Consider the following 27,125-nt stretch of genomic DNA (forward strand, 5'->3'; position numbering starts at 1 on the left):
ATTTTAAAATAGATGCTGGGCCACCTGGTGGCTCAGTCGGTTCAGTGTCGGACTTTGGTTCAGGTCATGATCTCATGGTTCATGGGTTTGAGCCCTCTATCAGGGTCACTGCTATCAGCATAGAGCCTGCTTTGGATCCTCTCTCTCCCTCTCTCTCTGCCCCTTCCCTGCTCCCTCTCTCTTTCTCTCTCACTCTCAAAAATAAATAAACATAAATAAAATTTAAAAAATAAATAAATAAAATAAAATAAAATCAGTGGTGAACTCTGCTTCATTTCTAACAATGTCATCTTTAGCCATATTCATTTATGTATATTTAAACCAATTGGAGAAATCCCTACCCATTCTACCAGAAGATGTGTTTCCAACAACATTTTATATGTTTAATTATCGCTTATTGAAATCTATACCACTTATTATGTTCTGTTGATCAATTACATATTCATAGCACTTTTAATAGCAGCTCAAGCCAGGATAAATTTCTAAACACGGTTTTAGGGCCACAAAAACTATTTTAAAATTATGAATTAAAAATAATTTTTAAATTAAATTTAAGTAGTGGCGCCTGGGTGGCTCAGTCGGTTAAGTGTCCGACTTCGGCTCAGGTCATGATCTCACGGTCTGTGAGTTCGAGCCCCGTGTCGGGCTCTGTGCTGACAGCTCGGAGCCTGGAGCCTGCTCCTGATTCCGTGTCTCCCTCTCTCACTACCCCTCCCCTCTCTCTCTCTCTTTCAAATATAAATAAACATTAAAAAATTTAAAAAAATAAATTAAATTTAAGTATATGTTTTTCACAAAGAAGCTTTAAATTGATTAAAGGGTGTCTGGGCAGCTCTGTTGGTTGAGCATCTGACTCTTGATTTTGGCTCAGGTCATGATCCTAGAGTCATGGGATTAAGCCCTGCATTGGGCTCTGTGCTGCGTATGGAGTCTGCTTAAGATTTTCTCTCTCTTTCCCTCTGCCCGTCCTCTGCTCACACTTGCTCGTTCTCTCTCTCTCTAAAATTAAAAAAAAAAAATTCATCAATAAAATACTTTCAATCATAGAGTATATTGGAGAAAATTCGGTGTCAGAAGTGTAATGAAAATGCAAGTCCAAACAGAAACATTAAAAAGGTAAAATTTCTGACCCTTAAAGCTTAGGTTGTGCATTTTGTAAATGGATGATAATGACTATGGAATCACTATAGTATCAGATTCCACTGGATCCATTACCTAGAATGATAGACTTACATCTAAAATGTAAATATTTACAGAATTCTGGAAAATTACACCTTGTTTGCACCTTTCACACATGTGATGAAAGCATTTGGAAGTTGAATTAAAAATATTTGGGGGGGGTGTTGCCTAGGTTTCAAAGTTCTTACTTTGGAGTGAATGAGCCAAACCCGTGGGAGGCCATTATCTCTGTGTCCAGTGCTCACGGCCTGTGGACCTCCGACTGCTGGAACAATGATGGTTGAACACCTAGAGGAGGGCGGGGAAAGGAACAGGGCACGCACGCAAGACGTCCTCGGGACACCCGAAGGTAGGTTCTCACGGCTTGAGAGGTGACCTTACGCTGGAGGCCAGGTCCCAGAATTCAGGAAAGATGAACGACCAACGTTTGAAGTCCTTAACTTTAAGAGCAGTGATGTAAATCCAGGGATAGCAAACGGAAGATGTTGAAGTCAGAAATACTCCAACAGAATGTGTAATAGCCGTTAAAGGGGCTGAAGAAAAAGGCGTAGCTAGAGCTTACATGTAAGAAAGTGGATTAAAATAATAAAGTGTTATTAAAATTAAACACACATCAGAGTTCCGTCAAGTTGTAGACAGGAGTATCGTGAGATGTGCAAACTCTTCAACGTGCGGGGACACACGTTGTAGTCTAGTACACGTTGTAGTGTACTACTATCCGCTTACTCTTTTCTAACCATTTTTAGCTTCTCACATAGATCATAATGCGTCCACCCAGGCGTCCAACCCCCAGGAAGTGAATTTCTCTGATGAGAAGAATTTCAGCCAGAATTCTGGAATTTCAGTGATTCCGTTTTTGCCTGGGTAACTACTTAGAATGCTGGCAAAGCTATGTTCTGATCTAAGTATAAATCGAAAGCTTTACCCTTCCAGGAAAGTAAACATAATGCTTATCAAGAAGCATATATATCTTTTGCGTGATGGGCGTGCTGCATACGGAAAGATATCGTGTCTCTGCACCTGATTTATTCTCACTTTTAGACCAGTGGAAAAAAGAGAATTTTTATACTTACAGACTCGGATCACAATATTATTTTAAAACATCCTGGAGAGACCCATATAAAAATATTAATTGTAGCTGTCATTTTAACACAGCAAGCAGTAATGTGACCTAGAGTATTTGGACCTGAATTTTCAGATTCCAAATTGCTGTCTTTGAAAAATGCATAAAGTGGATTCTAATAAATCAAGGGTTATACCATGTGTCAAATATCTGTCTGAAATATATTCCTCTGGGTAAGCTATGAATCTAGAAATTGGGTCTTAACTTCCAGTGCACAGTTCCTAGTATAGTGTAAAAGGAATAGCATCATATAACTTTACTTCTTTGAATATTTTCTCTGAAATAGTGACTTTACAGCCCAAATTATTGTGTGAGTCGGTATAAAAATGCTGTGAGTAACACTGAGTCTGTCTAATGCCGTGAGAATCTTCTAATTCTGTGTGTGTACCTGTATATACTCGCCCGTGCTGGGTTTCAGATCTTAGGACCAGACCTTCAAGCACTGGCCTTGCTTAAAGAAGTCTGACTAGGGATTTGAAACTCGTAAAGTTCTTATTACTGACCCTTCCTTTACAGGAATCAAATCTGATTCTTCCTTGGGTGAAAGTAATAAGTGTCTATTACACACGACAAAAAAATAATATGACTTTCTGTGTGCACAACTTTGACATGGAAAAATATACTTTGCCCCTGTCTTCAAGATGGATTTTCCATAGTGGAAAAAAACGGAAAAAATGATTTAGATGAATGTGTCACAAAGTGTGAGCACTGGGTTCATATTGATCTGATCGAGACTTACGAGCAGAGGTGGAATTTGGCCCAGAAAACAGTTTGGAAAGAAATGCACCCAAGGACTTCAGACATTAAAGGCTTCGTAGGAAATTGCTAGCTCTATGGACTGAGAAATGGTTAGGCATGCGTGGTTTTAGAGGCCCAGTGTGGCAGGGAACTTTTGCTTTGTTGATAGAGCATGCAAACTCAGCTTTGTCAGATAAAGGGGGAATCTCCAACCAGCCGTGGGTTTGTGTGAGTATTAAATGTTTCATCTGGAACGGAGTGATCAATAACTGATTCCATTCCTTCATTCCCTTTTTCCTCGTCCGCATCCATTTCCCGAACCTCCCTGTGAAGTGAAAACAATTTAAAGTCTGAGTCGGTGAAGATGCCTCGGTTCTGAGTGAAGCTTTAATCCTAGCTTCCTAAATACAATCTAAATAGAGAATGTTTCATCAATTCGCAAGCGATTAAGTGGAGGAATGTACAGCTCTTCCTCGTTATACGATAAGGTCACGACCCAATAAACTCATTCTTCCAAGTCGAAAATGCATCGAATACACCCATCCTCCCAAACACCATAGCTGGGCCTGGCCTACCTCGAAGGTACGCGGAACATGTCCAGCAGCCTCCAGTGGGGCAGAACCACCACCAAGAACCTACGCGTAACAAGGTGTTGAACGCCTCATGGAATTCAGTGAACGGTGTATGGAAAGTGAAAACGACACTTTTCAAGGGCTGGTGACCCTCGTGATCCCTCGCTCCCTGGGGACCCTACCTGTGCCAGCCAGCACCACGAAGAAGGATTGTTTGCATGTCGCTAGCCTGGGGAAAGGCCCAAATTGTCCAAATTCAAAATCTAAAGGACAGTCTCTACTGAATGTGTATGGCTGTCCTATCATCCTCATGTGGAAAACTCGCAAGTCGAACCACGGTAAGTTGGGGACCGTCTGTAGGTTGCGAGGACACTGACTGAGGACACAGGAGACCTCTGCCCCAGTCCCAGTTACCTACTCTGGGCAGCTGACTTTAGCAAGTCTCTCTCAGGGGATTCTATATATTCTATGTATTCTAGATTTCTGTATATTCAGTGGGCGATGATAATACCTGTTCTGCCTAAATCACGGGTTTTAGGTGGCTCCTAAATGCACATAAATGCACTTTATGACATTAAAGCATCACAGAAAGTTTTTGCAATTAAAAATTTTCTTTCCACCCGCCTTCATCACACCTGCTCTCAACATTTCAGAAAAAAAAAAAAAAAAAAAGGGTGTGATTTAATAGGAGGGGAACTGATCTGTAGCCAGCACTTGATTAATGTCACACGTAGATAGTGACTTTTTGACAGTAAGTTTAACCTGCTTCCTCAGGTGACATTAAACTCATTTGAATCACGCCTCTCACGAGGAATTACAAGGGCCATAAGGAAGATCCATTTAATCAAGATTTCTCTGTGGCTGGGAAGAAATACTGCAGAAACCTTCCAGTCGCCAGATGTTGTTCAAAATCACTTTAACCTGAATTCAGGCCAAGCTCAAAGCGTCACACAAAAAAGTATCACTTCAACTTCTGTTCCTATATTTTACATGGACAAGGACTTCCTTTTGAGTTTAAATTTTCCTTAGTCCCAATTTTTAATGGTAAAGCTAGAACACAGGCCATTTTATTGTTAGGAAGATAATGCTTGTTATCTCTACTGTATTTCATTCTTACTACCATTACTATCCGTGCTAGCTATCATCCTCACAAGGTGTCTGTTCGTGTGTGGATGTCTGTGCGGATATAAAATATGTGTGTATTTAATAGTAATGTCGCACTCTGGGGAAAAGTCAAGGAAGATGAATAGGGCATAAAATTTCTAATAACAACAGGATATTAGAAGAAAATAGGAGAATAATTACTCGAGTACATAAGCAATATGGTTCACACTTATTATTTTGCAATTTTTGAGTCCATAATTTATGTCTTTAATAAACTTCAGCACTTTCTCTAAAGCACATCCCAGTTGTCTGTATTATCTGTGTAACAGGAAAGACTCATTATGCAATATAATTCTTTCGTATAAACAAACTTCTAATCACTGTTAAGAACTTCTTTATGAACGGTAACGCTCAAGAAATCGCAACAGGGTTAAGTCCTGCGGATTGGGTAGTGTAATCTCTTTAATTCCCTTTGGTTGTATTGCCCTTCCCTATTTCTAGAAAGCATGACCCATACCGTAAGAATCCCGCGTTGAGACGTAGTTTAACTGCTTCAGAGAGGGTTCGTACCCAGGCCGGAATTTCAAATGTCACGAAAGAGAGAAATTTTAACTAAAAGATGATTCGGCGTTTTCCTATAGACGCGAACACAGTATTGACTGCTATTCCAACTTGAAGAGCAATTGAGTTTATATTATATGTGAATTAAGGCTTACTAAACACATTTTGTATCTTACCAGGTATTTTATTGCTTTACACAAATCAAGTTTTGGAGAAACATATTTCCACTTACTCCATAAATATAATTTATTCCCCTTACGTAAAGACCCTGCATGAAGGGACAAAGCTAAAGAAGGGGTAAGTGTGAATTAAAATTGAATCAGAGGGTTTTCCCAGTAGCCAAGGTACCAAGGTAGTCAAGGAGACTGCTTAACTGTGAGGATGTCCACACATTTACCACAAACGTTACCAGTCAACAAGGAGAACAAACGAAGCCCCATAAATCTCATGCTTTCCGAAAAACAACAAACAAAAAGCAAGACACGCAAAAAAGCAGAACGCGAGGTGCTTCTAATTAATGTGAAAAATAAACATCAAGATCCACCAGACCTATTTTTCAAACATTCACCACCAACCTCTGCCAGAGAATTGGCAAAGTCTCTGGAAAAAAGCTGCACAGAAACGAACCCAGGGGCTGAGATAAATTACTATCAGAAATAGCAGGTTCACAGAAAGTGTGAAAATCCTGAAAAAGAATCCTTGCAGATAGGAACACTGCCTAGACATGTGCGGGCAGTTTGAAAAGTAATGTTTCTGAAGGAAAAGGATAACAAGGAAGAGAGGCTGGAGACCGGGTGATGAGGGAAGAAAGGGAGTTTGGGGTTCTGCAAGACGGAATTGAATAAGAAGAAGACCAAAGTGTGCACACCCTCTCTCCAAATAGAAGCCACCCATTGAAGAAACCGTAGTACACATAGGAAAAGCCTGCTCTTACAATCATTACAAATAGCTAACTGTGTGCATGAAGGATGGAAACATAAGAAATCTTCATCTGAAAGCTCCCCAAGAAAACAAAAAAAATAAAAATCACATGTCAGCTGATAACAATTCTCCTCCTCTCTGTCCCAAACAACCATAAGACAGAAGAAAAATGTAAGAAAAAACCCTAAACTGAATTAAATATCATTAGACAAGCATTTGGGGGACATGGAAAACCACCATGAAACAGGAAAAAAATTTTTTTTAATTTAATAAAAAAGGGCGTAAAACAAGATGGGGTCAAGTTAGAAAAGAAATACGAATCAGAAATGGCAACCATGCTTCACGGTGCCCAAGAGAGAATATATTTGAGTAAAAATGTGATGAAGAGCATACAGGAAAAGGAAGTATGGCATACAGAAGGAAAACGAGATTAAAAAAAGAGGAAGCGAAGAAGGAGGAGGAACGTTCAGAGGGAAAGTGTTTGAAATGGATGGACGCCAGGTAAAAAAAGCTGTAAAATCCATAAAATTGGTGCCCCTAATGTCTGGACAGCAAATAAGGACATAGGACTAATAGCTAAACTATAATCCAGTTCAACTTTCTGAAAGGGGAAGAAAACCTGAGTCTAAGTAATGAATGAGCTCCACAGGTACCTACCGAGACTGATCCAGAATGGTGGCCTCTGAGGTACACCTAAGGGAAATGGTTAGATTTTAAAGGTAAAGGAAAACATCCGAAAAAGGTCTGCAAGCAAAAAGGTCAAACTACTTACATGGGCAAAAGAACTCAACTACTCACTTTTCTAAAAAGTGTGCAAAGCCAAGTAACATTGAGCACTATTTTTAAGAAACTCAAAGAAAGAATTTGAGTCTGCCCATCAACTATCCAAGAAAAACATAGAAAGATCATTTTAAACATCTATGAATTCAGGGAATTCTGTACCCATCAGTCTCCCCTGAGAAGTGTCCTAGAGAATGAATTTTCTACGAAGAGAAGACTGGGGGGGGGGCGGGGTCGGGGGGAGCAGGAGAACTAATTGTGAGCACTGAACAATCGGTGTGAGACAAAAACAAAGGTGGGAAAATAATATCCAGATGTGATATGTTTGGATGAAGTAAAAACAACGCAACTAAAAATGAGGACACAGGGAAGAAGGAAAGCGAAAACAGAATAAGTTCATTTCAAATTGTGTCTGTGCTACGTGACAGGCAAAGGATATTATGAAAAACGACAACCAGAGAGCAAACATCTGAGGGAAACAAGCAGGGAGCTAGGGGCACCCAAACAAAAATATAGACTGTCCTAAATACTAGAAGAAAAGAGTAATTAAAACACATTGTATACGGCAGAAAATACAGCAAACATTCCATAACACACGTAGAAATTTTAGAATGTGACCAAGTGGAGACCAAGCTTATCAGTAAATGTAAATGGATGTAATTCACCTATTAAGATTTTTAATTTTGCTCACAAAGCAAGAGCCAGCCCAGTGATGTATAAACAGGACACACATAACAATATACCTGAAGCCCTGTGATTTAGGAAGGGCTCACATGGAGGGTTGGGCAAACGAATACTAGGAAATGGAAGAAATAAGAAATCGGGTTTCCCTCCTTATGTTTGAAAAAAAAAAAAAGTAGAATCCAAGCTAAAAACATTGAATTTGACAAAGGACACTTTTCAGTATTAAAAGCCACAACTAATGATAAAGCCATAAAAAAAGAAAATGCCTGTGCACCCAAACGATAAAGCAACCACATGAATAAAGCATATGCTGTAAGAGATGGAGGGAGATATAGAAGGAAACACACTCATAACAGAAACTGTAAAAATACTCTCAGTACAAGTCAAGTCAAGGGGACAAAATAAGTAAGAATATAAAAGGGCGCATCCTCTGGACGCCTATCAAACTTTGTCCATTAAAATAAAAAATACACCTTCTCAAACGCATAGAGAATATTTGTGTTATTGACTGAATGTGTTCCCACCAAATTCCTATGCTGCATCCCTAACTGCCAGTGTGATCGCGTTTGGAGATGGGCTCTTTGTGGAAGCGATTAAGATTGTATGAGGTCATAGGGTGGGGGTCCTAATCTGATACAATTAGTGCCTTTATGAGAGGAGACAGAAGAGAGCTCTCTGTCTCTCCTTGCACCCAGAGCAAAGGCTGTGCGATCACCCAGTGAGAAATCAACAGTGGGTCTTGCAAACAAGGAAGAATGAAAGCCGTGCCGTCACCTGATCTCAGACTTTCAGCCTCCAGAACTGTGAGAAAATAAATTTCTGTTGTTTAAGCTACCCAGTCTATGATATTTTATGATGGCGGTCTGATCAGACAAATCTAATCCACAAGCATTAATCATATATTGGCTAATGGAGACAGATTCGGTAATTTTTCTGAGAAGCAGAGATATTACAAACAATACTGTCATCATAATTCAACAAGACCAAAAATAATATCAAAGCTTCAAAAGATCCTTCCACCTGGAAATGAAGAAGTCTTCTATAAAACAATTATTGAATGGAAATGCAAATACAGTCAGGAAGTACAGAATCTGAGAAATAAGGTTAATGAAAACACCACATATCAGTTGAGATGGAACACATTTGAAGTGGTGAGAAAAGGGAAATATACAGCCTTAAATGCTTACAATTTTTAAATTAAAGGATAAAAATAAGTTACCTACATTGCCAACTCAAAAAGTTGAAAAACAAGAAAAAGCAATCCATAGAAAGCATATGAAGGAAATGATAATGATAAAAACAGAAATGATTGAAAAAGAAAAAGACAACCAATACATCAAATCAATAAACCAAAATCTTGTTTTTAAACTAGCTGACACACCATTAGCTAATATAATCAAGAGGGAAAAAAGAAATAACTTTACAAAACGAGAAGTAACAAATGGAAATAACCATTGAAATAGAAGAAGTTTACAGAAGCTTACGACATGGCTTGACTGACTTCTAGCCAAATGAATTTAAAACCTAGATGAAATAAACAATTAACTAGGAAAATAGCATTTGCCAAACTTGACCCCATTAAAGAAAAAATGCTTAATCAGAATAATATTTGCGAAAGTAGTAGAAAAAGTCAACAAAGAACTAACTCACAAATGGTTATTGGGATCAGATAGTTTCACAGGGGAATACCGTGAAGCCTCAAAAATCTTGAAAGAGAGAAAAAAACCAAAGTACAATATCAGAAATGTAAGAGAAGCCATTGCTATAGTCGAAAGTAATTATATCAAAGGAATACTATAAGCAACTTTAGGGCAATACATTTGTCAATTAGAGGAAATTTCTTTAAAAAAACAACCTCCCAAAATTGACACAAGAAGAAATTTTAAAAAACATAAACAGCACTGTATTTATTAAATACATTGAATTTATAACAAAAAACTTTCCACAAAGAAAATTAGGCTGGGATGAATACCTTGGTGACTTACATTAAACGTTTAATAAACATAGCATACCAATACTACACAAATTCTATCAGAAAATACAGAAGGAAAGGTCACATCTTCATTCACACCTTAACTCATTTTATCAAGCCAGTATGACTCTAATACCAAAACCCGACTTTACAAAACAATTAGATCAATATAACGCATCCATGCAGATCAGTAAATGCTACAAAAAATATCCATAATTTGAATTCGACAACATATAAAATATAATGCCATGGGACCAACTGATTAAAATTTATATCTAAATGTAGGGAACCTAGAATAGCCAAAATAATTTTGTACAAGAACCAAATCGAAGAATCTAATTTGAAGATTTACTGTAAAGCTGTGGTCATCAAGACAAACTGAAATTGCTATGGGGAATGGCCAGTGGGAAAGAGTGTAGCCTCCAGAAATAGACCCAAAGGTAGGTGGTCAGTCGATTTTTGATAAACGTTTCAAAGAAATTCAAAGTGAAAAGGATAATTTTTTTTTAAATGGCACCAAATCAATTGTTTATTCACATGCAAAAGTACCAACCACATTCTTACCTCACACATTTCACCAATACTAACTTGAACTGCATCACAGATCTAAACATAGGAGCTGAAGCCCTAATATTTGTAGAACACTTACTAGCGTATCATTGTGACTGGGGGTAAACAAGTCAAAATGCAAAAATCGTTTAAAAAATTTAGGTAGGGGCTCCTGGATGGCTCAGTTGGTTAAGCGACCGACCTCAGCTCAGGTCATGATCTCACCGGTTCCTGAGTTTGAGCCTTGTGTCGGGGTCTGCGCTGACAGCTCAGAGCCTGCAGCCTGTTTCATTCTGTCTCCCCGCCCACCCCTCTCTCTGGCCTTTTCCTGCTTGTGCTCTCTCTCTCTAAGTAAATAAATAAACATTTTTAAGAAATTCAGGAAATTGGATGTCATCAAAATGAAAAGTTTCTGCTCTCCAAAATATGGTATAAGGAAAACAAAAGGACAAGTCACAGAATAAGAGACAACATTTGCAAAACACACATCTGGTAAAAAGGTTGTACGCAGAATATAAAAAGAGCTCATACAGTTCAATAATTAAAAAACAATTCAATTAAAACACAGGCAAAACATTTAAATAGACACGTCCTGAGGAAGTTATATGAGTGGCCAGTAAGTATATAAAAAGATGCTCCACATTATTAGTCATCACAGAAAGTAAAATAAAACTCCAATAAGATATTACTGCACATCTGCTGGAATGACTAAAATTAGAAAGTCATAGATATAGAATATTCCTACAAATAGAAGAGTAAAGGTTGGCAAGAATGTGGAACATCTAGAACTCTCATACACTGATCTTACCAAAATGAAAAATTCGTAACTGAAAGAAAACTACAAAAACCTCCCAAGAGTTGGAAATTGAGCGCACCCTACTTCCAAGTTTTCCAAGTTCAAAGACACGTTGCGGTGGACATTGGAAACCATTTTGAACTAAACTATAACGAAAATACAACATATCAATTTGTGTAGGATATAGTGAGAACTGTTCAGAGAAAAAGTTTTAGCTATAAATGCACACTATAGAGAAGAAAAAGGTTGGCAATTATATAAACCATCTTCTCAAGAAGCTAGAAGTACAGTAAATTAAGCCCAAAGAAAACAGAGGGAAGGAAATAATAAAAATCGGAATGCAAATCAATAAAATAGAAAATATACAACGGAGAATATCAACAGAGTCAAAAGCAGCTTCTTTTAAGTGACGGATAAATTTGTAAATCTCTAGAAGTTTGACCTGGGGAAAAAAGAGAGAAAACATAAGTTTTCATTATCAGAGTGAAAAAAAAGATATCCTAAGGGATGTCACAGATGTTTAAATATAATAAGAGGATAAATTTATGCCAATCAATGGACAACTTTGATGATGTACACAAATTTTATGAAGAACAAAATTCACCAAAACTCACAAAAGAAGAAATATTTGAAAATTCAAACAACCCTACATATGATAAATAAATAGGATTCATCATTTAAAATCTTTCCAGGTCTAGAGGCCTTTACTGGTGACTTATTCCAAACATTTGTAGAGGAGAAAATATTAATTTTACAGAAACTCCTTCAGCATAGCATAGATCCAAAACCCTGACAAAGCATTACAAGCATAGTCCAGGTACAAGGCAGACAAGGAGTCCAGTGGGACAGAACAGAGAGTCCAAAAAGAGATTTGTGTACGTATCCATATCCATATATATCTATTATGGCAAAGGCCTCACCACAATAAGCAGGAAAAAAAGTTAGTTGGGTACCCATGCAGAAAGGAATGAGCCATATCTCATACTATATATAAAATGAGTGCAAACAAAATATAACATAAACTTAATATGAGAGGTAAAGCAATTAAGCTTCCAGAAGGACACACAGAAGAAAATTGATACTTTGAAAAGGTAAAGATTTCTTAAAAAGAATACAAAGGCACTAACATTAAAATTAAGAACTGTTATTATTTTTTGTGGGGAGAATGAAAGTTTTTTTTCCCATTTTGCACTTTATTTTTCTTGTGTTATTTTTATTTTTACGGTTTTTTAACTTTTATTTATTTAATTAATTAATTTTTAAATTTAAATCCAAGTTAGTTAACATATAGTGTAATAATTTCAAGAATAGAGTTTAGTGATTCATCATTTACATATAACACCCAGTGCTCATCCCAACAAGTGTCCTCCTTAATGCCCATCATGCATTTAGCCCATCCCCCCACCCAACACCTCACTAGCAACCCTCAGTCTGTTCTCTATATTTAAGAGTCTCTTACGGTTTGCCTTCCTCTCCGTTTTTATGTTATTTTTGCTTCACTTCCCTTATGTTCATCTGTTTTCTAACTTAAATTCCATATATATGAGTGAAATCATATGATAAGTCAGTGAAATCTGACTTATTTCACTTAGCATAATACACTCTAGTTCCATCCACATTGTTGCAAATTGTTAAGATTTCATTCTTTTTGATCACCAAGTAATATTCCATTGTGTATGTATATATGTGTGTGTGTGTATACACATATATATATATATATATATACACACACATATATATACCACATCTTCTTTGGACATTTGGCTCTTTCCATACTTTGGCTATTGTCAATAATGCTGCAATAAACATTGGGGTTCATGTGTCCCTTTGAAACAGCACCCCTGTATCCTTTGGATAAATACCTAATAGTACAATTGCTGGGTCGTAGGGTAGTTCTATTTTTAATTTTTTGAGGAACCTCCATACTGTTTTCCAGAGTGACTGCCCAGTTTGCATTCCCACCAACAGAGCAAGAGGGTTCCCATTTCTCCACATCCTGGCCAACATCTGTTGTTTCTTGAGTTGTTAATTTTAGCCATTCTGACAGGCGTGAGGTGGTATCTCATTATGGTTTTGATTTCTATTTCCTGATGATGAGTGATGTTGAGCATCTTTTCATGTGCCTGTTGGCCATCTGAATGTCTTCTTTGGAAAAGTGTCTATTCATGTCTTTTGCCCATTTCTTCACTGGATTATTTGTTTTTTGGGTGTTGAGTTATATTATAAGTTCATTATAGATTTTGGATACTAACCCTTTATCCAATATGTCATTTGCAAATATCTTCTCCCATTCCATTGGTTGCCTTTTAGTTTTGCTGATTGTTTCCTTCGCTGTGCAGAAGCTTTTTATCTTGATGAGGTCATAATAGTTCATTTTTGCTTTTGTTTCCTTGCCTCTGGAGACATGTCAAGTAAGAAGCTGCTGCATCCAAGGTCAAAGAGGTTGTTGCCTGTTTTCTCCTCTAGGATTTGATGGCTTCCTGTCTTACAGTTAGGTCTTCCATCCAATTTGAGTTTATTTTTGTGTATGGTGTAAGAAAGTGGTCCAGTTTCATTCTTCTGCATGTTGCTGTCCAGTTTTCGAACACCATTTGCTAAAAAGACTGTCTCTTTTCCATTGGATATTCTTTCCTGCTTTGTCAAAGATTAGTTGGCCATATGTCTGTGGGTCCATTTCTGGGTTCTTATTCTTTTCCATTGATATGAGTGCCTATGTTTGTGCCAGTACCATACTGTCTTGATGATTACAGCTTTGTAATACAGCTTGACGTCTGGAGTTGTGATGCCTCCAGCTTTGGTCTTCTTTTTCAGGTTCGCTTTGGCTATTCAGGGTCTTTTCTACTTTCATGCAAATTTTAGGATTGTTTGTTCTAGCTCTGTGAAGAATGCTGGTGTTATTTTGATAGGGATCACATTGAATATGTAGATTGCTTTGGGTAGTATCAACATTTTAACAATATTTGTTCTTCCAATCCATGAGCATGGAATGTTTTTCCATTTTTTTGTGTCTTCTTCAATTTTTTTCATGAGCTTTCTACAGTTTTCAGTGTATAGATTTTTCACCTCTTTGGCTAGGTTTATTCCTAGGTATTTTATGGGTTCTGGTGCAATTGTAAATGGAATTGATTCCTTGATTTCTCTTTCTGCCACTTCATTATTGGTGTATAGAAATGCAACCTATTTCTGCGCATTGATTTTATATCCTGCGACTTTTCTGAATTCATGGATCAGTTCTAGCGGTTTTTTGGTGGAATCTTTTGGGTTTTCCACATAGAGTATCATGTCATCTGAGAAGAGTGAAAGTTTGACTTCTTCCTTGCCAGTTTGGATGCCTTTTGTGTCTTTGTGTTGTCTGATTGCTGAGGCTAGGACTTCCAACACTATGTTGAATAACAGTGGTGAGAGTGAGCATCCTTGTCGTGCTCCTGACCTGAGAGGGAAAGCTCTCAGTTTTTCCCCATCAAGGATGATATTAGCAGTGGGTCTTTCATATACGGCCTTTATGATCTTGAGGTATGTTCCTTCTATCCCTACATTCTTGAGGGTGTTTATCAAGAAAGGATGCTGTATTATGTCAAACGCTTTTTCAGTATCTGTTGAGAGGATCATGTGGTTCTTATCCTTTCTTTTATTAATGTGATGTATCACACTGATTGATTTGTGGATATTGAACCAGCCCTGCAGCCCAGGAATAAATCCCACTTGATCGTGGTGAAGAATTCTTTGCATGGATTGTTAGATTCAGTTGGCTAGTATCTTTTTGAGAATTTTTGCATCAGTGTCCCTCAGGGAAATTTGTCTGTATTTCTGCTTTACAGTGAGGTCTTTGTCTGATTTTGGAATCAAGGTAATGTTGGTCTCATGGAATGAGTTTGGAAGTTTTCCTTCCATTTCTGTTTTTTGGGACAGCTTCAAAATAGTAGGTGTTCATGCTTCCTTAAATGTTTGGTAGAATTCCCCTTGGAAAGCCGTCTGGCCCTGGACTTTTGTTTGTTGGGAGATTTTTGATTATTGATTCCATTTCTTACTGGTTATGGGTCTGTTCAGTTGGGCAGGGCTTGGTGTAATGGTTCTGTTCTCCACTAGGTGGCCCTGCTCAGCTCACACAGGTGAATCAGGGTGGCGCAGCAGCAAAGGTTCAGAGATTGTGGCCAATCACAACACACAGCCCACACCAGACTCTGGCATCTTCGTCCCAATACCAGCAAACGTGGCTGCTCTCTGGGGTCCGTTGGGAACTTTGTCTGTGGGGAGGCCATATGGCCTCTACCAAATGCCCTCCAAGCAGGGGAACCACTTCTCCCGGTGTGGCACACTGACCCCTCAGACCCCGCTGCCTGCTCCAGGGGATTGGCCCTATTTCCTCACCAGAGGACCACAAGGCACTGGGCTCGAGAACTTCAGAGTCTGTGCTCCCCTATTTATAGAATCCCAGTGGTATAGAACCCGTCTCCTTTCTTCCCGTCAATGGTTTTGGGGAACAGATTTCTTGTTCAGTGCCCTGTGAATGTTTTCACTCTTCCTCTCTCTTTCTCTCCAGCTGCCTTCAGGGGAGTGGTTTCCTTGCACGATCCCAATACTCCCCACTCACCCCCTTACTCTTTCTCTGTCCTCTCTCTTCAAAAACAGTTCCCTCCCCTCCATGGCTTTTCTCTATTCCAGTTCACCTCTGGGATGAACTTTAATCTTATGGATTAAAGGAGAAAAGAAAAAAGAAAAAAGAAAGACATTTTCAGATAAATGTAAACTATAAGGCTTTATCACTTGTAGAACGACACTACCTATAATACTAGAGAGTTCCCCAGGCAGAAGGAAAATGACATTGGACGCAGAGGGAAAATGACATTGGATGCGAACAAAGACCCAAAGAAGGAAGGGCGAGCTTCGGAAAGGCAAGCATGGGGTAAATATAACTTAATATTGCTTCTGTAAAGCAGAATTCAATGTCACATGGCGTTTAGAGCTTATGTAGGAGGAAATGCAATGACAACAAATAGAAAGGGTGGGACAGAAGGGAATGAGCTCAAAAGCCTCAGGGCTACTGCACTGTCCAGAAGGTATCACGGGCACCAAATGAAGGTAGGTTGTAACAAATGAATGAGGCATATGTGATCTTTAGTGTACTTATTATAGAATAAAAAGCGAATTTATAGGTAAAATCTAACAGCAGACAAAATATTCAAAGTCGATGTGTCAGGAAGTAAAGGTAAATGCCTGTGTTCCAGGGTGATGAAGGGAACTCTGGAAAGACCTAGAACAGAAATCAGGACAAGAGCTCATCCCTGGGAAATGAAACAGGGGTGGAGGAGAAGGAGAAACAGCGGCCTTCCTCCTTCCAGTTCAAGAATATTCTGGAACTCTGGGCTCCATACATGTGATACTGTGATAAAAGCATAAATTGAATGTTGCTAAAGGGATGGGAGGTAGACTGTCAGCTAAACGACAAACCAAACTTCGGTTTCCACAATCCCCTCGGAGGAAGTTGCATGTTCTAGGCTGTGGCACTGCCTTTGCGGACATCGACTTTGAACCCTCCAATTCCAAGCGGCCAGTGTGCCTGCGACAGGAGACCAGGGAGGCACAAGCGGGTGTGGGCCTGCCCAGTTAGTTAGCACCTATCAAAGTGGGGACCGGGGAGGGGTAGCTGGAGTGACCTTAAACTACATGTTATGGGGAGAAAAATCTCACCTCCAGTGGGTAGATTCCCAGATGTGCTGAGATCCTGGAGCCCTGAGCCAGCATGAGTAGCTTACCTGGGCAGCGATGCCCAGCAGGGCCAGCAGCACCAGGCAGAGAAGCCAGCCAGCAGGAAGAATGATGGACCCGGAACACAATGTTCATTCAACAGAAGCAGGCTCATAGTCTGAGAATCGGGCATCATTTATCCATGAGGGGCAGAGGATGGGATGGTTGTGTTAGCCTGTCAAGTTCCAAGAATATTTCGTTGTTTTAATTATTTTTAATGTTTATTTATTTTTGGGAGAGAGACAGAGCATGAGTGGGGGAGGGACAGAGAGAGAGGGAGACACAGAATCTGAAGCAGGCTCCAAGCTCTGAGCTGTCAGCACAGAGCCCAACGCGGGGCTCAAACCCACAGACCCCGAGATCATGACCTGAGCTGAAGTCGGACGCTTAACCGACTGAGCCACCCAGGTGCCCCATGAGTATTTCTAAGTGAAAAAGAATATTTTTCCTGTTGGATACAACACAGATTTTAAATCTGCAGGTATTTCGCTCTGATGGTGCTTTGGGCCACGTCGAGGCCCCTTTAGATCCATCGACGTCACTTCAGAAATTTTAGTTTCAGCTGAAATCACTCAAAGAACTCCAGCCGAATACCTGTTCGCATGACTCTCTCGCAATGCTGCTGCTGGCTTCCCAGGAGCTGCACTTGGAGGGAATGTTTGGGGTTGCAGAGGTACTGAAGTGATTCATGGGGTGAACTCAGGGGTGGGGGGGCACATGATAGAGGTGGGACATGCCACCTCATAGGCGTGTGTCCGACCTTGGCCCTGACCCTTAAGACAAAGCCTTAACCCCTTGCATATCTGTTTCCTTTTTTGTAATACTTGCCCAACCTATATGACAAGTTGACATGAGAAGAGCCTGAAGAATTGGACAGTGATGCGAGTATGCTTTTCAGAATTTAAAACATCCTAATAATTTGAAGTCACTGTTGTTCTTAATCATTTCAGTGACGATTCAAAATGCACAGGGAAAATGAATATAATTAATACAAATTACATTTGTAATATATAATATTTATATAATATAAAAATATGTATAATATTTGCAATATATATAGTTAATACATTTCCTTGTAGCTACTCCCCAAAATACTCTTACACTAGAGCACTATTCAAAGGTGATTAAGAGATGCACCCCGTTTGGTGTTGCACGACCAGTTGGTTTTAAAAAGAATCATGCACAGATTTGAGGCAATCTCATGAGTTGATCCATTAAATCTCATTGGTTCATTTGTTAATGAAGAGCAAAGATTTGACTGGGTGTGAACGATGCCCACATATGAATATGGTACCCCTCTTCCTGAACTCACCAGATCACAGATCACAAGGCAGAAATCAAACTCTAGTTGTAATTGACTTTTGCGAATGTCCTATTTCGCTAAGAGTGGACCTAATCTATTAGAAAATAGGGCTACCGTAACTCTCAAAACAACACACAGGACACCAAGAGTAACACATTCATTGAAAATCAGAGATAATCCATTGTTGCCCCAACGCTTGAGGTGTACATGTCCTAAAGAGGCCACTCCCTTTAAAACTTGCTAACAGCTCACCCGAGATTCTGGCGTTTTAGAATCTCACTAAATGCTAGACTTATATGCTTTGTTCTTTTAGCCACCCGACGGTCAGAGTACAAATCATATTCTGGGTTGATCTACGGTAACACTGCGCCATAAAGAGCTTCATGTGTGCTTCTTTAAACAGAACCCACTCTGAAGTCTGTCCTTTCGCCTTCGCAAAGGACCCACGGGGCAGTCTTGTGAGTATGTATCAGAAGGAGGGGCAGTCCATCATTGAGTGAATTGTGCTTCCCAGGGTCCATTATGCCATCCATCACCAAAGCAAATTGTTGCTTTAATGATATATTAGTGCAATAACCTGCACAGGACATACCAATGATGTATTACTCAAGATGGCCCCCCTTAGGAAAGCAAGGCTCCAGGAAGAGCCTGGGTAACCTGGGAGGCGATTGGAAGGCTTCCACCAAGTCTCAAATCAGCCAGCAAGGCACTTTCCTAGGAGCAGAGAGAAATACCGGGTTTAAATTAAACCTCCTGTCATCTTTGTGATAAATCTGCAGCCCCGTTTGACCTTGGTGTCTTGGCTAACTCTAATTTGCAGGTACCATCTTGGTCAGTGGTAAGAAATGTGGGATTTTGCTCTGGGGAGTTTCTGAATCAGAAGATGGCCAAGCCCTCCTCTGCACATCTCTCTCTTAGGAAGGCTGCGGCACAGAATACCTTAGAGATTTTCCCATTAGTTTGGAATAATTGAAATCACCTATAATGATAATCTCATTGAACACATACTTGGCCTTCTCACATGGTGTGCCATTGCTTCTCCCGCTCTATAAAAATAGATTTATTCTCCTCCCTGTTTCCCTTCCCTCAAAATGTTTCATGTTATTAAAAACAGAAGATTGCTTGTCAAGTGCTTTATTTGCCACGTGTGTGGGGCCATCGATCATCTTTACTTGCCCAGTGTGCGCATGTGCACCTCATTAGCTGAACTCCACTCATCACGCTCACGTAAAAGTGCTGCTAATTGGATTAACAGATATATAAGAACTAATTAAAACATAGCATTTACATCATAATAACTGCACTTGGTAAAAGAATACTGGGAGCATCATGGGAAGTGAAAAGTCCACCCTACAAATTGTTCTTTATGGACATAATTGCTCTCGTGGTGGAGGTGAGATCTTCAGGCAGCATCAACAAGGGCAGAGGCATTCATCTCCATTTGGCCTTGAATTGGGCGTATGATGGCCATGAAGGAAGCATAGCACAAAAGGTCCAGTCGTAAAGGAGGGGGGCATCCAGTCTAACCATTCCCAGAGTGCTTCTGGCAGTCAAGCTCGTCTGCGCTCTCTCTCCCCAGGCTTCAGTCTCTGCCTCGAAGGGCATACAAAACAGGCTTCCTTCCCACACTTGAGTCCAGAGGATCCCTGAGCTGCGCTGGGTTCTAAGGAAAGCAGGCTAGAATGGCTGACCTATTGGATGGTGCTCTAGGGTGGTGATCACAGAGAATGTTCTACGTGAGTTAACTCAAAGATAACCACGGGGCTACCCTTTCGTGCTTCAGTTTACCTGAGACAGGCACTCCAGTTTTAGAGGACTGGGAAATGATGCTCTGGGATCATCGGTATAACCTTCTCCTTCCCATCCGGGCTCTTTTCCTCTGCTACCTAGCTTCCTCTTCCTCTCTTCTTGGCTCTCAGCTGATCTCACTGCAATTTTTCGCATGGCCCGTCCTGCTCCAGACTGCTTGTCATATCCGGTGTCCTAATAAAGCAGAGATCGAGAGAAGCAGGGAACAGATACACGAAGGTCTGTTACATCCATGGGTTCAGAACCTCGCAGTCCTGACACAGGACTGGGTGAGTCCCCGCTCTTCTGCCAACACAATAACTGTGCTGCTGGTGATGCTGATGCTGATGATAATGGTGACGATGGCAAAAGTAATGACAGAGGACGTGAACCACAGTGCAATTCTGATCAAGGACGCTGAAGCACACATTCAAAGAATAATTCACCTCAGGGCACCTGGGCGGCTCAGTCGGTTGAGCGTCCGACTTCGGCTCAGGTCATAGTCTCATGGTTCATGGGCTCAAGCTCCACGTTGGGCTGTGTGCTGACCGCTGGGAGCCCGGAGCCTGCTTCGGATTCTGTGTCTCCCTCTTCCCCTGCCCCTCCCCAGCTCACACTCTGTCTCTGTCTCTCTCTCTCTCAAAAATAAATAAACATTAACAAATTAAAGGTCAAAGAATAATTCATCTTGAAGAAGCAAGAGTTATTCCAGGCAGTCGAGGATGGTTCAAACCATGGAACACAAAAAGATTGTAAAAACCTAACAGGAAGAGATCTACTTGTGCAATGCTGGTTTGCCAAGCTATAAACTGGTACAGTTCTTCTGGATAGCAAGTAAGCAACACTTGCGAGGAGATGTCAAACTCACCGAAGCAGAAAGTAGAATGTGGTTACCAGGGGCTGCGTGGAGGCAGAAGCAAGGAGTTGCTGTTCAATGGGGACAGAGTTTGTTTCACAAGATGAAAAAGTTCTAGAGATTCGTGGCAGAACAGCGTACGTATACTTAACACCACTGTGGCGTACACTTAAAAATTGTTAACATGGTAAGTTTTACGTAATATGTTTTTGACCACAATTAAGAAAATGAAACCCTATTGAACCAAGTACCTCCACAGATGAACTACTCTCTTGCCACAAAATGTTTGCTCGTGTCGTTCCGGCCTCTCGCTCCCGCTGGGCATGTCAGGTCCCTCCATCGCTGACTGAGTGGAGCCACGCGTCCCACCGTTTCACTGGAAGACTGTTAGAGCTGAGCATTGATGTGGCGTCCACCCAGCAACGTCCCGCCCAAGGCCACTGTTAGAGAGGTGTGCATTCGCCAACATTCCATAAGTGAGGAGGCTAAACCAGTCCTCTCAGCTTCCCCCACATGCTGCACTCCCCTCTGCTTCACCTTGGCAACCCCCATATAACAAAGGAACAGAAGGCAAGTTTTCTGACCAGAGAGTGCCTAGCAGTCCCATCTTAATCTTTGAAAGGCCGATGTGTGTAACAGCAGCAGAGCTTATGCAACGCTTCGATCATCCCAGGTCACCTAGTCGTCCCACAACGGTGGGACTGAATCCTATCGGAAGGAACTGGTACGTATGGTCGTTTCCCAAAAGACATCACTGGGGGCAACAGAGAACGAAAGTGTATCAACAAGTGTCTGGGATTCTGATAGCGTTTTGCTTTAATGCCCTATGAGGGAGGGGGAAGCAGCCAGACAAATAAAGGCATCTGTCCGAGTTCACATCTAAGTATATTTCAGTAGTATATATGATTAATAACAACCCTTAATAAAGCCCTTCTCCATCTTTCCAGTTGGAGAATTGCTACATCCGCCGCACCGGCTTCAGAAATTATTTGCTTGGCTTTTTATCACGGATCGTTTCACGCCTGTCTCCTCGACGGGTCGCAAACACCTTCAAAGAGGAGACCTGGCCGCTGACCTTTTCTTGTGTGTTTCACGTATCACTCTTGGGAATGTGACGGGTGGGTCCCCCCGGGATCTGCGTGGGATCTCCGTGCCCACTTCTTCCAAGTGTGCCTCTCTTCGCCGCACGTGCCACAAAGGTAAGAGCGATCCTTTTACAGACCCCCTGGCAGCTAGAAAGGGGGGTGCGGATGAGGACCCAACAGTTAGACGCACTGGCAGGAGATGTGGACAAGAGAAGGTGGACGGAGGCTACAGCTGACTGCTTTGAGGCTCTTGCCCTGGTTAGGTCGGGTCGTGGAGACACGGCGCTTAAGAGGCGGGGGAGGCAATAGCTGTCGGATGTCAGCGTCATGAAAACAGAAGTTCAGCGACAGTCTCTCATTCCCCCTCCATGAGTCTTTACGCCCAGCTGTGGAAGCACCGGCTCCCCGTATTAAGTCTCTCTCTGCTTAAGCCACCTACGGGGCTTTTGTCCTCTACACTGAACCCTGAGTCACAAACGGTAAATTAGACTTGGTTGCTCCCTCTCAGAGTTTGCAGTCAAGCAAGGAGGTTAAAATATGGGAAATACCTAAGCACCCGCCAAAGGGGGAGTGTTTCAGGAATTATGGCGCACTAACGCTAAGGAAATAACTTAAGAGATATTTTGCTGACATTAAACTTTATAAAAGTGAAGAGAAAGCATAAAACGTATTTTATTTGCGAAGTGATGATCCGACAAATCAAACATAAAATTCTCACCATGATTACATGTCTATATTAAGTTTTATATGTGAATAAGTGTTATTAGTAAACCGAGAAATAAAATAATTGCTTTTGACTTGGGGTATCATATCTTCTTTGAATGGTGGAATTTTTCATGCATTCGAAGTTTCACTTAAAGACGACATAAACTGTTTTGATAAAAATAATTTTACAAAAATAGAGGAGTCGTGGCAGGCTCCATCAGAAAGTCGTAGAGATGAAGAAATGAACTGGAAAATAAACCAGTTTAAATTTAGTTTCTAAGTTCTATTTATAAAACATTTAATATCATATTCTGCCTGTCATACATAACATTGTGCTTCTTGGCCATCAACATAGGTACCTACTGAATTGCTTTTCTTCAGGAAAAAAGCACCATAAATATATGTTCCTTGCACCAATCTGAGGACATCGTCCTGTTCACTTTCACAGATGTACTAACCTGCCTACACTCTTGTATCAGCTCAAAGTCCAACACATTCCTGCCCACCCACTTGACACAGGGCAGACAGGTCCCAGAGAGGTTCAGGAATTTCTTAAAGGCGTGCTGTTGCTCGACAGCCCGCGAGGAATTAGATCCCAGGCCTGTCGATACATCCTCTGCTTGGCGGAAAAAGTGAGCAAAGGCTTACACCATTAAAGCGCGCTCTTAGGTCAGAAATTGGGGAAAGTTCCCAATGGCAAGGGCTATTGAATGTCATGTCAAGTTATGCAAGGCAGAATTGCTAGAAAATTAAATGGCTTACAAGGAAAAACACACGTAGGGGAGAGGAAAGGAAAATACAGGAGAAGAGGCAAAAACGAAAAACAATGGAGTCTCATGCATTGATAACTGGATGTAACTAATTTAGCATTTATCGCTTTATTTTTGCCTGGAGGGTAGGAAAATAATTGCAAATCTGTCCGATGTGAAAATATCTTTTATAATTTAAAACCCTATGGCATTTCCTTACTTGGGAGTCAAAGAAAAAGGACAGAATGTTCCTTTTCTCCTTGGAAGCAGGCTAACGTACTACAGTTTTCCTCAATGTAATACAGAAACATTTCAATGTAAAAGCATAAGGATCCCCAGAGATACAGGAAATGTCTGGGCAGCCAAGCACTAGCCCCTTCTAGGCCCCTGCCCTGCATCCAGCACTGGGGATAGAGGCCCGACCGTATCAGGCAGCACAGGGGAACGGACACCTCTCTGGGCTAAGCAACCCAGAAGTGACAGGGGCATTTTCTTAGTGGCCTGTGGCATTGCTCAGACAGTCTTGGCTTGAAGAAGAACGGTAGAGCAAAGCTCTTCTCGGTGCCAAGAAGCTGTGACTCATGTCTCGAGAATTGACTCACAGCAGCTGATAAACCAAGAAGACGAAGCTCTCCGTGCCTGAGAAGGTCTCAGTCCATAGGCCAGCTGCTTCTGGAATACAAGTTCAGGTCACCCCCCACACCAGAAGTCTCAAGCGATAGCTCATGAGCCAAACTTAGCCTGCGGACGCGTTTTGATGGACTTTCACCACATTTCAAAATCAAGTTAGTTATTGACATTTTAAGAGGTAGACTCTCACACACACATATAGTTTCCTGGCTTCTTTTGTAAAGGAGAAATTACCGACACCCTGGGCCCACTCCCCGATGGGACAGCGATCGGCGGGGACCGAGGTGGGAGCTGCCCTCTTTGGATGGGGCGTGAACGTTTCAGTTTGCTCAAATCCTCACCACCCTCTCTACTCCTTGGTGACTTGAGATCGACTTGCCTCATACGGGTGTACCTCGCTTTATTGTGCTTTGTCTTTTAGAACTTCACGAATACTGTATTTTTTTAATACTGTATTTTTTAAAATAAATTGAAGGTTTATGGCGACCCCACGTCGGACAAGTCTATTGGCACCATTTTTCCAACAGCATGGGTTCACTTTGTGTCTCTATGTCACATTTCAGTAATTTTTGCAGTGTTCAAACTTCTTCATGATTATTATATGTGTTATAGTGATCTGTGATCACTGATTATGACTATCTGAACATTCAGATGATGGTTAGCATTTTTAGCAATAAAATATTTTCAAATTCAGGTACACACTGGCTTTTTAAGACATAAAACTATGGCACACTTAGTAAACTACCGTAGAGTGTAAATATAGCTTTTATATGCGCTGGAAAACCAAAACAGCCATCTGACTCACTTTATTGTGGTGCCATGGTGTTCTGGACCAGAACCTCAATATCTCTGAGGTATGCCTGTATTGGCTCAACTCATTCCTTTACTTTTGGGTGCGAGATACTGTTGGGCATTAAAGTTTGTGACCCACACTCCTGTGCCTCCAGAATTGAATGTGCTGTATCCAGTCCCTACAGGTTGTAAAAGGTCAAAGCCTCTATACTCAGTGTTGAACAAAGTTAGTGTATAATAAAAAAAAAAAAGGCAAGCTTACCGTGTAACCTTCAAGTCATTTCCGCATGCGGGGAGCAATGTGCTCATTCCTGAAATGGGGCAGAAGCCCTAGGTACTTTCTGAAGCCCCTCCTGATTCTAACATCCTAGGGGCTAAATTACTTCACAGTTTGCCTTGTTCCTAACTACCAACCTGCTAGAATTCAAATGTATTAAAATCGGATTTCTTCTCCTGTCTGTGTTTGGCATTTGTTGAAATCTCTTAAGTATTTGAAAGCTCTCCTGTGGGGAATACGCTTAGAAATTCCCTGAGCTTGCGCTGGTGGGTTAACAAGGCATAAAGAATTAGAAATCCATAGGATGAACACACCCGAGTTTGGGTAAACAAGATTAGGTAAATAAGATTAGGTACACGGGGCAAAGGCCCCCAGTATGGGACAAAGGTATAGGATACAAGAAGCTCTCCTGTAGGACTGGTGTGTCTTATAAAGAGGCCAGAGAGTCAATGGGCCTGAAAATTGAGCTTTTCTCTCTCCTTGGAATTCATTTGCTGTACGCAGATTTGAGACAGCTTGACATGGGAGAAATGGAGCCTGAAAGCCCTTCTGCATGAGTTCCTATATCCAGTGTTTCAGTCCTTCACTCGGGTGGCCCATCCGCCGAGGGCTATTCCACACGACCCGTGGCCCTGGCGCTCGTTCAGAGCACTGGGTGAGGAGGGGACACTCAGGTGACTGAGTCGGTTGAGTGTCAGATTTCAGTTCAGGTCACGATCTCGAGGTTTGTGAGTTCCAGCCCCGCATCAGGCTCTGTGCTGACAGCTCGGAGCCTGGAGCCTGCTTCCGATTCTGTGCCTCCCTCTCTCTCTCTCTCTCTCTCTGCCCCTCCTCCGCTCATGCTCTGCCTCTGTCTCTCTCTCTCAAAAGTAAATAAAATATTTAAACAACAACAACAACAAAGCCCTGGGGGAGGAAGGAAGAAGGTAGAGGGCACCACTCTTGCAAAGAGCTTTTGGGGGAGGCTGCTAATGAAAAAGAAGGTTCCATAGAACATCACAGATGTATTCTACCTCACGTAAAAACATTTTTCTGGAAAGTAATGTCCTTGACTTTTTTTCCCTTCAAAAAATGCCCAAGAGTACAATACGTCTTGTGGCTTGTTACTACTTATGCAGCATGTGGTAAAATATGAGCTAAAAGGTATAATTCCAAAATGCACAGCACAATAGATCTTCTTTCCCCGGAATGAATTTATTTGGTCATTGCCCAAACTCAGGTCTGTTTTCAATGACTCTGGAATACAGGGTTCTGACAAGGAATTGAAAATGAGGCTGAGAAGTGCTTCAAATTAAATGCGGCGTCAAATGAGAAAATGTTTTTCAGCACTAAAAAATCTAATGAGAAGAGTGGAATCTAGCTTTGGAACTTCCATATACTTAGTTTTGCACTTAGAGTGCTGATCACTACAATATACAGTTAAAAAAAAAAAAAAAAACCACCACAACTTAATGTGTTTATCTGTACCCATGAATCATTCTAAATGATAGTAGGTGAGGCCGTTGTTTTTAAATACAAAAAATTGGAAAGTTTCTAAATATTAACTTCAGTGCACGTAACGTGTCAGATCAACTTTTTTTCTGAAGATATTTTTTTCTTGAGAAAAATGTATAAACTACTTTGTGGCTCCCTTGCAAATGGAAATGCTTGTAGTATAAATTTTATCTACCGAAGTTATCAGGAGCATTTGGGCTAAAAATGATTTATGTCTCTTGTGCTTCTTCAGATCTGCTTGCTTTAGCTTCTCTGATATATATCTGCCTTCAACAAATCACTGGATCATCAGGATAAGGGGTGCACGGTTGCTTCTAAAAAAAAAAATGCTTCCAGAAACAGTATAAAAATCTCGCCTGATGCTTTAGTCACGGTAACAGAGCTAACCCAGGATCCTTTTGCTTTAAGGGAAAGCTGAATTGAACACAGTCCATGAGCTAAGTGAAATTGAATTGAAGACAATTTTCTCCTGTTCTGCCATTTTTATTCCATTGTTACTTGATAAAAATTAGAATTGGCTGTCCGCAGAAGAGCTATGTGTTAAAGAGACAATCGGGTGTGCGAGTGGGAAATCATCCCTCCTGGTTCCTCATCAGGAAAATGAGCATATTGGGCAAGATTATCTCTAATGTCACTTCAAGTTCTAAGTTTCCTTGACTCGCTGGCTATTTCCCTAACGTCCTCACAATTCAGAATAGAATTAATCTGCCTTCCTTGATACT

The sequence above is a fragment of the Leopardus geoffroyi genome, chromosome D2 (assembly GCF_018350155.1).
Source record: "Leopardus geoffroyi isolate Oge1 chromosome D2, O.geoffroyi_Oge1_pat1.0, whole genome shotgun sequence".
In the NCBI taxonomy this organism is placed as follows: Eukaryota; Metazoa; Chordata; class Mammalia; order Carnivora; family Felidae; genus Leopardus; species Leopardus geoffroyi.